This window comes from Xenopus laevis, chromosome 1S (genome assembly GCF_017654675.1).
Source record: "Xenopus laevis strain J_2021 chromosome 1S, Xenopus_laevis_v10.1, whole genome shotgun sequence".
In the NCBI taxonomy this organism is placed as follows: Eukaryota; Metazoa; Chordata; class Amphibia; order Anura; family Pipidae; genus Xenopus; species Xenopus laevis.
Window position 1 is genome coordinate 142,017,678 of NC_054372.1, and position 13,927 is coordinate 142,031,604.

Genomic DNA, 13,927 nt, shown 5'->3' on the forward strand with positions numbered 1-13,927 from the left:
AGGCCTCCCTCATACTAACAACACTGTAGCATGGATGCAATTGGACTGAACTGTATCAGACAGACGCACAACATTTTCACTTATCCCTGGAACTGGTGTACTCACTGTCTCATAAGTTGTTAAAGGATTAGTAAACCTTTAAAATAAGCGAATATAAAATAGATGAGAGTGCTATTCTAAGCACTTTTGTAGTTTACATTCATTTTTTCTTTTCTCGAAGATATTAAGGGATACATGTACTGTATGAATGAATTTTGTTACCACAGCGCCACCTGCTGGTCAGTTTCTGACCAGTCTGACCATCAAGTAGTCAGGAGAAAGAAAGAGGCTACTCTAATGTTCTTCTGCTTAGGAAAGATTTGAGAAAGGTTTCTAATTTTGTTTCCCAAGCAGAACATCAGATCAGCCTCTTTCTTTCTCTTGACACCTTCCTTGACTACTTGATGGTAGAGTCCTGCGTGGAAACAATTTCTAAGACCTGGCTCCGACCCCGCAACCTGAACCGCAACCCGCATATTTGCCCACTTTGATCCGCTACCCACCCCGCAACTGCCTTATCCGCAACTCAACCCGCAACCAGCCAGAAGGTGCTGCAAACTGGAAGTGACGTCTTCAAAAGTGGGCGAGGACAGAAACAAGTTTTGTAAAACTTTAGAAGGAGTAAAATATAGACAATATTACATAACATAAGAAATTTAGATCCGCAACCCGATTCGCAGGTATACCGGCACCTGAAAATCCTCCCCTCATTCCGCAGGGTGCCCGCTTTTTTTGCGGGTAATCCGTGGGTAGCTGACCCGTTGCAGGACTCTACTTGATGGTCAGAAACTGACCAGCAGCTGGCACTGTTGTAACAAAATTCATTCATATTAAGGGGGTAAGTATGGAGCATGGGGCATCTCCCCGGGGGGGGAGGTAGTTAGCCTGGGGGGAGGAGGGAGGTCTACCTGGGGTGGGGGTAGGGTTTTTTTCCCCACAGGTTGATTTCTCCTTTAATGAAACTCAGGGACAAAGATAAGAAATCTATCAACTAAATGTATCAATTTAGAACAGTTAAGGGTCAGGACACATGCTCATATTCGGGGAGATTAGTCGCCTGGCAAATAATCGTTTTCAGGTTCAGAGCTATTTACGTTTTAATAACGGCTAATACACTGTATTCTGTATCAACAGCAGCACCTGCTGGTCGGTTGTCATAACTGTACATGGAAAAAGATACACCTTCAGAAGGAAAACAGAGAAGTGTTCTGATGTTGCTTTGCTCAGAAAAGAGATAAGAAGTCTTTAGATGCACCTTCTCCATCTCCGATGCCCCTTCTCCATCTCCTTCCTGAGCACAGTAACATCACAACAGTTTTCTTTTTGTCTGTAGAGTTACTGGAACTGTTCATGTTTAATGTTGATGAAATTTGCTTCCATTCAGGCACAAGAGCATCAGTCTGGTTAAGGATCAGGGCTGTTCTGCAGGTATACGGTCAGCCAGGTTCTTCTAGGAAACCTGGTTTTTGATAGACCTTGCTTTATGCATGGGGCATAATTGTGCTATATCCCCAACCCATTGCCACAAAGTAGAAAGAACAGAATTGTCAAGAATGCCTTTGTATACTATAGCCTTAGGATTTCCTTTCAGCAAAATCACACCCCTCTTTTCACTATACTTTAAAAGCCAGAGCTCCCACGCATAATTTAAAGTGATACTTTTGAATTATCTTATGAAAATATTAATCTGCATTAAAAGTTACCTAAAAGTCATTTTAATAGTTTTCAATGATAGTTAAGTAATTGTTACTTGAAGTTCCTAAACCTGACTGTTTTGCCAACCTGACTGTCCCGGTTTCTAATGCTAACGGACTCCGGCTGCACAAATATGGCAGCCTCCTCATAGAGGAACATGTGGGTAAGAAAAGTAAAAATGTTAAAGCATCAGGTAAACACTTTTATAGCAAAATTATAAATAACATTCAAATACAATGTTATGATAGATATGAAAATATTATTTTTCGATGTCAGTATCTATTTAAGATTCATATTAGTGCATAATCTCCTTCTATTCATAGTACGCCACTCTAATTGGCAAGTTGGACATCCTAGCTCTACTCTCAAATCAGAGTTCAGCACCATTTAGAAGAAGGATATAAATCATACACTGCAGAAAGATAGCAAGCACTTCTGGAATATGGCCCACCCCCTAGGTTCTTTGGTGGGCCCCAGTTACACCAAAAAAATTAAGAACTGGCAAAAGTTAAACAGCTACAATTACAGATTGGAACACATGGGGGCGGTGCAGTGTCATTGTTAGTCACTATAATTAAGCATGTTGCTCATGAGCAAGTGGTTGGGGATCACTGTACTAAAGGAAGCAATCATACATGAAATATGTTTGTTATATTTTAAACAAAATATATAAAAACATTTCTAAATACATAGCAAATCAATTGTCTCAAAATTTACTTTCCTTAATGCATTCTGATACTCACCTGTTTCTGGGCTGCAGCCCCCATTTGTAATTGGCAAAATTTGACAGCTTGCTCTAGCGCAGCTCCTTCATCCACCTGGGAAATAAGAAATTGGAGATAGGTAGCAACATTACTAAGCACATAGCACATACAGATAACTTGTAATGTCCTGTAGTAGAGGTAATAGAATGACCTTAGAGAACCCCTATGTGACAAACATGGCCATTTACCTAACTTTGGTTTAGAGAAAAATGGCAACTTAGTATGATACGAGAAGCAATTGAAATACACAGGCAACACGTAAAGATACGCAAGGCATATTAGCTGACAAGTATCACTCTCACAAAATCACAGCATTTGCCAGTGGTTGCTGATGGGGCAATGTATCATGCACTCTGTGCTCTGGATAAAAGGTCTGTTGGAAGATGCAGAGTTCAGCACCGCTGGACTCAAGGCAGCCCTTAAAAGAAACGTCATACTGACATGTTCCTATAATAAAGAGGGATGCTTCAGTATTACAGGTATGGTACCTGTTGTCCAGAATGTTTGGGACCTAGGGTATTCTGGATAATGGATCTTTCCGTAATTTGGATATTCATACCATAAGTGTTCCAGAAAATCATAAATACATTAAATAAACCTAATAGGCTGGCTTTGCTTCCAATAAGGATTAGTTATATCTTAGTTGGGATCAAGTACAGGCTACTGTTTTTATTATTACAGCGAAATAGAAAATAATTATAAAAAAAAATTGGGATATTTAATGCCTATAAACAGCCCTCAGCTCAGAACTAATTATCCCTAAAAACACTATGACCAGATGAAACTTCCCTTTTCATTCTTGCTGGGGTGGGGCTGTACAATGTTTCCATGAGTAGGATTATGGCTTACATGTGTACACAACCTATGAAATAAGTACACTAAACCCAGCACAACGTGAAACTAAAGTTGCTCATTTTGCACAGAGCTGGAGAGGTAATCGCTGCTGTTTTCAAATGGTTCATGGGGCTGCTAACTACTTTCAGGAAAAAAATTTCACACTGCTTACCTGTTTGATCAACATGTAGGTTTTACACATGATTTTTTCAATCTTTCCCATATCATATTTTGTGAGTTTTTGACCCTGTTGCCACACACGGTAGGCCTCCAACAACAGATTTTTGCTACTCTCAGTATCGTCCAGGAGCTTACGTTTGCGGCTAGCTCTTGGTGGATGATCCTTACTGTGAGGAGGCATGGAGACCCAGCTCCCAGCAGGCTGCTGCTGTTTAGAACTAATGCTCAATTCTTCTAATGACAATTCTGTGCCCTCAGGGCCCTTGTCTTTAAGGGATCTGGGCAATTCTTTTTGTTGATTCTCTCCTCGTCTCTCAGGATCACTAAAATGCAAATCTTGGTCCATAGGCTCAGTAGTCTGAGAATTAACTGACTCCTTAAAACTCCTGGATCCCCCTGTCACCATGGTGTGAAGAGCAGAGTCCTGTATTTTCTCTTTGCCTCCAGTCTCTGGTCCTGAGGCGACACCTTCACACAACATTGAGCTCTTCCTTGGTGGCACATCTTTCCGGTCCTCCGATGCAGGCCGGCCTGACACGTCTGTTGTCATGGAAACAAGCTGGGGTCTGAAGTGTGCAGATCCTAGTGCGAGGCAAGTAAAAATTAGTAATATACCTCAAACCGGTTAATCCTATATTACATGAGTGAAAAAGTGTGCTCTTACATTCATTTTCTGTTTTTAGTGGTTTTAAAGATATAAGCAGCATTAGACAGCAAATACCAGGCTTTTGCTCAACTTAGAGTCAGCAAGCTGAGTGTAAGCTAAATACAGGAAATGCATAGATAGATAGGATTGACACTCTAGGGCAGGGGTCCCCAACTTTTTTTTTTTTATTTTTTACCAGTGAGCCACATTCAATTGTAGTAAAAGTTCGGGAGCAATGCCAGCATGGAAAAAGTTCCTGGGGATGCCAAATAAGGGCTCTGGTTGGCTATTTGGTAGCCCCTATGTTGACAGGCAGTCTAAAGGAGGCCTTGTTTAGCAGTGCATTTCGTTTTATGCAAATAAAACATGCCTCCAAGCCAGGAATTGAAAAATAAGCACCTGTTTTGAGGCCACTGGGGCAACAGCCAAGGGGTTGGTGAGCAACATGTTGCTCATGAGCCCCTGGTTGGGGATCACTGTTCTAGGCCTTCAAAAGAGAATTACTGAGCTGAACACCTGCAACAAGCAGTTTAATCTGTTATTTACTAAAAAAAGTTAATTATGAAAAATGGCAATACTTTCCGTCTTGTATTAGTGGTACTAATACCATAAATAAATGTAGGAATTGGTTCTGATTCTCAATTCATATTGCCTCTTGGATATGATCCCATGCAAATAATTTGAACCCTTTCATTGAATTCATATTGGAAAGTGGAGAGGACAAATATATGAAAATGTTCAGCACAAAAAGGGTTAATCATCTGAACCAACTTGTAAACTAATGGATTGTATTCATTCAGGACTTTGTTGCTGGATCCAGGCAAAGTCATAGACAGAACACATCATCACCAAAACTATAACAGATTTACATATAGATTTTTCAGATAGCTTAGAATAAAAGCTGATAATTTGGTGCTATTAAATAGCGTAATACAAGCATATAGGTGTCTCTGGAAGGACAGAAATGTACAGCTAAACACACATAGCTATATTAGGACTTTCTAATAAAGCAAATACTTTATTTTTTTCTATATTATGTTGTGAGTGATGAGTCATAATTGCTGCGCACGACTGATCTTTTATAACATGAAGTGTAACAGACAAAACCTCACAGATGCTCTTACCCCAGTTAGTTCACTCAGAGTGTCCTCTAACACTTTCACGTTAAGTATGGAAGCTTTTTGCGCCAAGACCTGGCGATCCACATCCCGCAAATATTTCCTGCGAATACATTGAGGAAAAATACATTTATTTATTTAGGAAGCAAGATACAAGAATATTTTGCATAAATATATGTATTTTTTTCTGTGGTTAGGATGCATATTTCTTTCCCTATTTTTCTTGATTTAGTTTATTCCAGAATATATTTCTTAAATTCACCCATAACTTAACATTTATATATGGATTCTGAATTATGTCAGCCGTTATGACATACACTAAAAGCTAAAAGTAGTGAAACTCTCCTAATAACCCCATTTCATGGTATTGTGACAAGTGCTCCACAAATCATTAAAACCAGCCCCTTCCACAATCTTATCATATGCTGCTAGGTACTCGATGAAACTATAGAGCAGTTGAAGGCCATGGCACACAAACAATTTTTAAACAATTTTCTTTTAAACTTTATTACATAATCCATTTTACAAATCAATATGCAAGTCTAGGAATGCAAGTGCTCTATGCCCCCTATCATGGCAGCCATCAGAAGTCTTGGGGCTAGGGTGGCCTTACTTTTAAAATATTCCAGGCCAAGGTGAGCAGGATGGGGCTGGGATCACGAGAGGGTGGAATAGGCAATACATTGACAGTAAATTTGTAATATAGGACCTGGCCTTGATGGCACCACTACTTGGGGCCCTGTACAAGTAATATTTCTCGGGTACAGTAGTAACACACACACTATGGATACATATATATAAGGGGAGCATATAATAATCTCTCTAATGCTTTATTTAAGGACACCCATTCCGATTAGAAGAAGGAGGTTCCACCTAAATATTCAGAAGGGTTTTTTTTTACAGTGAGAGCTGTGAAGATGTGAAATTCTCTCCCTGAATTAGTCGTACAGGCTGATACATTAGATACATACAGGGTTATGGAAGATAACTCATAGTACAAGTTGATCCAGGGACTCGTCCGAATTTGGAGTCAGGAAGGATTTTTTTTCCCCCTCTGAGGCAAATTGGAGAGGCTTCAAATGGGTTTTTCTGCCTTCCTCTAGATCAGGGCTGTCCAACTGGTCTCCCTTGTGTGCCCCCCCCCATATGAACGTCTGCCTGATGTGTCTGCTTATGATATGTAAGCTTTAAAAGGTATCAGTACAGATATAAACTGGCCCCTGCATTGTTTAAACCTGAAATTCAGACTGTAAGGGCCTTTATCAATGACAGTTTGCAAGTGAATCTGTGCTCATTGAAATACCTTAGCCCGATCAGCAATGGTGCCAAATCTGACCCTGCTCCCATGAAAAAAGAAAGACCGGTTTGAGTGAGGACATATATATATATCTATATATATCTATATCTATATCTATATATATATATATATATATATATATATATATATATATATATATATATATATATATATATATATATATAGGGCCAGCTACACTGCAACAATTAATTAAAACAGTTTAAAACGTACGCATATTCCTGTCTGTCATGCTTCTCTGAGCTACTTGATGCAGACGTTTTTACTAATGTTTCTACAGAAGTTATGAAAGATTTTATGTGAATTCCCTAAGTGTATACTATATGTACATTGTGCAGATTACGTGAGTTTGTGCTTCCTCCAGTCATAAATTGACCAGGCTCAGGATATACCTCCATTATTGCGTCCCTGGCCCCATGACCATTCCCATTCAATTTTGTTTGTGAACACCAGGCCTGACTCAAAATGTGGATCTACACGTATTCCTTTGATAGTTGTTCACTTTGACTATAAGCCTAGCAATCTTCATAATTCATGCAGGAAAGCGGTGTGAGAAAATTCCTAGTGGTTTTGGAATGTTCTCTTCCTAATAAAAATGCCACTTAGCATTACTCTTAAAAACATTTTTAAAATACCATTGATTTTTTCTGTCTTCCTTTAGCTTACTTATCTAATTAACACACTTTATCCTATTCATTCTATATGACACAAAACAATAGATTTTATATAGAGTTATAGGCTACATTGGAGGTCGATCATTTGGTCAAGCTTCACAGAAGCTAAGAAAGACCCCCTTTAAACTAAGCCAAATCTGTTTTCAGGGGCAATAAAACCACTTTCTTTCACTTCCACAAAGGTGTAGACATTTTCACTTATGACTTACAGACTAACAGACAAATTGAATGAAGGGGGACACTTACTTCCCCTGGTCGGGGGTCCTTTCAAGCATGCACAAGAGTTTGAACAGTGTATTGGAGTCTTTCAGTTGAGCCAGAATGTCCAGAAGCAACACAATAGAGCAGTTCATATGGGAAGCAAGAGTGCCAGGACGATCTATTTCATCCACAGGGATTCGCCAGATTCCCTAGATGGAAAACAATGAGGAGGTCAAAAAACACATGAAAAAAAAGTATCATTCTTTCAAATTCTATTAATATTTTTCAGGTAGATTCTAGTGTTCCTGTAACACATATGGGTATATAAATAACAATGGCAACAAGCATATTATAGGTCTACCTAACTAAATGCTTAGGATCCAGCCCTCTAAGGGTTTTCTTTATTTAATGCCCACTAGCTATAATATGCGTTTCCTGGATAATTTTGTTTATTAGCATTTGTGGAGAATTCAGCCCAGAGCAATGAGTCTAGAAAGTGTAACTCTAACCAAGTTGTTAGAAAGATATCCACTATTCCACATTTACAGGAGCACTGCTGATAAAATGAAAGTGCCAGTCAAGCAGTCTGGGAGAAAGAAAAAATTGGAGGGCCACGTCCAGCACACAGGTCTACAGCTGGACAGATCTGCTCTTGAGCAACTGACTTAACATAACATGGTATTATAACAAACAACTAGAACACACCACTGTCAAAAAAAATGATTGCAAAGAACAAACTGATACCATATATAGGCAAGAGAGAATTTTCCTACCCTTTTTAATACAAGTTGCCTGCAGGCACACATATTGCTTCCAAGTATTACAAACTATCATTTATATAATATATTATGGTGGTATGCGCTGCTGTTCTAAATCTGATTCCATCGTTTTTCAAACTGCTTCTTTGGCTGGGTGAAAAATAAAGGGATTGCTATACAACAACAAATGGGTGTAAAAAAAAAAGTAAGAATTCAGAACTTAACTACAATGGTAAAAGGTTCTATCATGGGAAATGGCAGAATGGAGCTATGAAAGAGGGCATTCTGGGAAAAAGATATAGCAGGTGCAGAATGGGTTAGTAAGGGGGATGTTGCTTCAGGCTACAGTAGCTATTTATATAAGAAAGAATTAAAGTGTAAATTATATTAAAAAATGGGTCTTTATTTGCTGTAACATGTTTAGAATTTGGCTAAATTTGGATCCTTAAAATCAGGTGACATTAAAGCTCTGAACATTTTTGCTCAGTATTGATGACATTTGTTCTGATCTGGCAATCACTTGTTACTTTATGTTGTGGCAAAGTTGCCCAACTTATATTAAAGGGGGAGTTCACCTTTAAATTAAGGTTTACTATGACATGGAGCAATATTCTGAGACAATTTTTGATAGGTTTTAAATTCTTATGGGTTTTTAAATAATTTTCAGTTTGAAATTTCAGCAGCTCTCTGGTTGCTAGCGTCCAGATCACCCTAGCAACAACAAAGAGGTTTAAGCAAGAGCGTTAAAGGAACAGTAACACCAAAAAATTAAAGTGTTTTAAAGGAATAAAAATGTAATGTTGCCCTGCACTGGTAAAAATGGTGTGTTTGCTTCAGAAACACCACTATAGTTTATATAAACAAGCTGCTGTGTAGCCATGGGGGCAGCCATTCTAGTGCAGGACACACAGCGTATAACAGATACATTCTGAAGAATCCCATTGTATATTACAGAGCTTATCTGTTATCTGCTGGGTATCCTGTGCCTTTTCTCCTTTTTCATCTTAGAATGGCTCCCCCGATGGCTACACAGCAGCTTGTTTATATGAACTATAGTAGTGTTTCTGAAGCAACCCCACCAGTTGTACCAGTGCATGGCTACAGTACTTTATTTTTTCATTACTTTAAATGCTTTAATTTTTTGGTGCTACTGTTCCTTTGTCTGAAGATGGCCTGAATGGAAAGGACAGTAATAAAAAGTAACAATATTAAAAATGTAGCCTATATTTATTGATGGCTGCTGGAGTCAGAGACCCTAATTTGAAAGCTGGAAAGTTGAAAAATCATGCAAAAATTAAATATACATACCAATTGTTGTGATATAAGGTGCACCCTGGCTACAGATCAGAAACATGCCCTTAGTACAAAGCGTAAAACTCTGAGTAGTGCAAGACTTTGCCAAAGGTTGCAAGTGCCCAGGTGAAAACAAAGCCCTAGCTACAAAGTCAGAGACATGGGATCCCAAGTCTGGTGGGAAATAGCGCATCTGTATAAGATGAGCAGGGTAAATCCCACGAGGAAATACGTAATAAAGCCGTGACTGTTTACTCTGTTTTTAATTTGTTTAATACAGTGCTGCGTTTCAGAACGGAAAACTGTCTTGCTCTCTAATCACTGAATGAATCCTTTCACTGACAATGAAACCTTAATTAATGCTTGGATTATTTCAGTCTCAGGGATCACAATAAACAATCCAGCATGTCTTCAATACACACACACAGCACACTGGCAAACAGGGCGACATCTTTATGCAGGGAATTCAACAAAACTAAAAAGAAAGCAAATTAATATTTATAAATTTATATTTGAAATGGAAAAGCACCAGCTGACCTAGTCAGCCCTTATAACCTGCCCCCCTCTTCCACTTCCCACTGATCCCCCAAAGTATAACACATAATCTGGCTGCCTCCACTGCTTATTTTTGGGTTAGCTTGATTGTGCTTAATTAGTAAGCCACCCAAACATCTTGATGGAGTAAGCGTAGGAGGAAGGGGCGTGGGAGGAAGGAGGGGGGGGGGAGACATGGGGGGAAAGAGACTGGCACTCCTCATTCTGACACTATATTTATACAGTACCAAATGTAAGGGTGCCCTTCCTAAACAGCAGAATCCTAAGAGGTTTCTGTGTGTGTATAGAGCCCTGCCCCTGGTACCTCACACATTTTTCTCCCCAGTCCTGCCTTGCCTTTAGATGGATACTGAAGTATAAACTTAGCCCAGCTTTACACGGATACAAACATGCTGCCATGTTCCTGATGATCATCACCCAGTTCAAATAAACAAGCATGTTGTAGCGTTTCCATATATTTAGGGCAATTTTCAAGATACTAATGTTTTCTTTTTCCTGCTCTACCATGAGACAGGTCCTTCCATGCCCGACAGCAAGACATGAAAATAATTATACATATTTTCTTAAAATACAGCCGTCAAACTGTGTGGCCTTCCCCTGTGTGAATACATTTTAAAGAACTTGCAAAATGCTATTTTACTAGCAAATGAGTCCACTGAGCTGACAACACCAAACAGAAGTCTCAAACAGCCTCATTCCCTGGTATATGCGGGTTCATGGTTTATTTAAAAAAGAAGCTACCATTAAAAGAGAAGTACATGATAGCCGGTCTATGATAGTCACCAAGTCATGAAAAACCATTTAACTGAATGCTAAAATAGTATATAACTTTATGAGAAAATGTAAAGCAATTATTTTTGTACTTTAGTTTACATAATGGTACCCAACATAAACTACAAATAAAATAACTACAAATAAAACAAGTAACTATTAAACAAAAAATGAATGATATTGTACAGAGAGCCCTTGTATTTCGGAGGGAGGCACCCAGACCATAGGCCTATAGCAGGACAGTATTGCATTTTTTGTGTTACCTGCAAAGAAGCAGTTATAAAAACGATGTATTATATATTGGGGAGTAATGTTATTCCAATCAAGTCATGTAAAGTATATCACAGAATAGGAAAGAGCGCATTCTTTTTGTACTGGCCTGACTTGACAATGCCTCCAGGATGGGAACCTACAATATGTCAATTCAGGGAGAGTCTTAATATGAAGGCTATATTCTAAAGGTCACCTGCTTGGTGAAACTGAACCTACTATTTCTCAGTTGCACTGCTTTTGGAAATCCACTCACTGTTGTTTCAAGGTCCCTGTTGCTACTTTTCTGATTTGTAAGGCTTTGAGCGATTCCAGGTCTTCAGATGAATCCCAATCAGGGTTGCAGTACATGCTCTTACAGAAGCACAGATCCCAGGCACACACAGCTTAGCAGCCCTCCCCATAGCCTGTTTTACTTCCTAAGACTTTCATGCAGACAGATCCATGGGTCAGGCACTGCACAGTGTTCAGCAGGCTGCTCTGATACCTACAGAAGAATGTATGCCAAACATGTATAATAGAGAGAAACATTGTATTACAATCATAAAGTAAGGGGAACTGGGGCTGGCCAGGTTTTATGTTCTGGGAACAGATTTGACTTTTGCTTTAGATATGGAAGTTATCAGTTCCAGACTTTAGGGAGCAGTGAAAGAGTGCAATGCTGCTGAATAATTCATTATTTTCCTGTGTGTGCTCCCGCAGAGAAAACCAAACATCAGACACAGGAACACAGCCAGCCGTGCAACTAAAGCATGCAAGGAAGGGGAGGAGTAGAGAGAGGGAGTGAAAGAAAGTGAGTTACATTAAAAGGAGAGAAAGAAGAGCATTGCAAAGAAGATAAAACTATGAAGTTAAATAAGGAAGAGCAAACTATGGTGCTATACAGTGCACAGGAGACACAGGGAAAGGTGCAGCAGTGGGAAATCCCCCACACTTCCTGAACACTTACAGGGGGAGAGGGCTGAGCGTTCCTTGAAGAACTTTACCAACAATATCAAGTGCTATTTATAGAGTAACAGGAAAAGTCATTCAGCCAAATGAGGAGAGGACCCACACTCACAGAGCTCTGTTAAATACACACTCACAAACATGGCTCTATTGACCGAGATGTACATTTTTAGACAGAGGCAAGGAGGCTGCTGAAGACAAATGCATATCAAGCAGAAAATCGACTGCTAGGAGCTGTTATTAGTAATGTTATTAAAATGGATCCGCTTATTTCTGGGTTTTGCCTTACAGTTTCGCTAGTAAGTCCAAATCTGCTTAAAAGTCATGAAACTTTGACCACAGGTGCTCCAGTTCAGTCCTGACACTCTTTTGTACACTAGAGCACATAATACACATGCCACACATTGACACTACTAGTAACTAATGCCGTATCACGCCTCACACATATTCTATACAGACATAGAAGAAGAGGCAGTTGCATATTTTAGCACACAGCGGTGAGTGGATATGATTGTGTACAGCATAGGGGACTGTAGATAAACACACACAGAGTACTACACAAGAAGCTTTCACATCTGGGCAGGAAAAGAACTCACCATCACAGAGAGGAAAGGCCCCTCCAGTGTCACATCCCTTCCAGATGACTTGAGGCAACTCTAGAGTGAGGTGCAGGCGGTGGAGGCTGGGTGTGTGTTTGCCGCTCAGGCCTGGCAGAGCCTAGGAAGCAGCACTGACAGGATTGTCTGTATCTTCCACTGCCTTCCGCTTCACACCCACGCACCCCCCCTCTTCCCTCCTGACCCTGCACTAGTCCAGCTTGTTAGTATGTGTGTGTGTGTGTGTGGGCTTCCTTAGGGCCGCCCATAGCCAGAAGCAACCAATCACACGCTACCAGTGTATCCTCCTACATATACACCCACGCACAAAGCCATAGAGCTAATGCACCTAGCAAGCTGAGTACACACACATACACTGTATACAAACAGCTCACTCTGTGTGTGTGTGTGTGTATACAAGTGCATTGTGCAGATACATACACTGTGTGCAATAAAATCTGTTTAATATATGTACATATAGTGAAACCTCAATTTTACATCCCCTCATTTTAAGTTTCCCTCATTTTACATTGTTGTTTTTTGGTCCCACCTATATATTATGCATAATACATTTCCCTGATCTTACATTTTCCTGGATTTTACACCATTTTTTTCTGGTCCCCTGAAAAACTTAAAATGGGGGTTCTATTGTATGTGTATCAGCAATCTGTGCACACGCTGCATACATTTAACCATATCAATCATACAAGTGCCTTTCCTTATGTAAAATATACAACTTACTGAACACAGTTCGACTATTTACCCTTAACACTCAAGCATATTAGAAACAAATATTAATAAGCAAATGAATACAAGGATAGGCCATCTCACACTTACATAGCTACATAAAATAACACGCTGCAATAAAGTGGCTTTAAAGGGAACATAAACCTTATTTATCCACAGGGCATACTGACATTTTGTTTATTTTTACAGAAAAAGGTAATTTTGCACACACAGCCTATTTTATCTGTTAACAATAAAGTATAATGCACAACATATGTTGTAATGTTGCTAATTATTAGTGTATATATATATATATATATATATATATATATATATATATATATATATATATATATATATATATATATATATATATATAATTCAAGAGATAAAGGGGGCCCTGCTTGTCAGAGCTTACAGCCTAAAAGTAGAAGGTGTTAAGAGAGACTAACAATTGTGGGAGTTGCCATATAGCAAAGTAAAATGACATACTGGCCATAGACTCCAGTGAAACAATGTACCTAATGGCCAATTTTTCTGGGAA

At 39.2% G+C, this 13,927-nt stretch overlaps 1 pseudogene; it reads right to left on the reverse strand.

The window, feature by feature from the left end:
- Window positions 1-13,927, reverse strand: part of LOC108705126 — a 60,608-nt pseudogene that overhangs the window by 6,123 nt on the left and 40,558 nt on the right.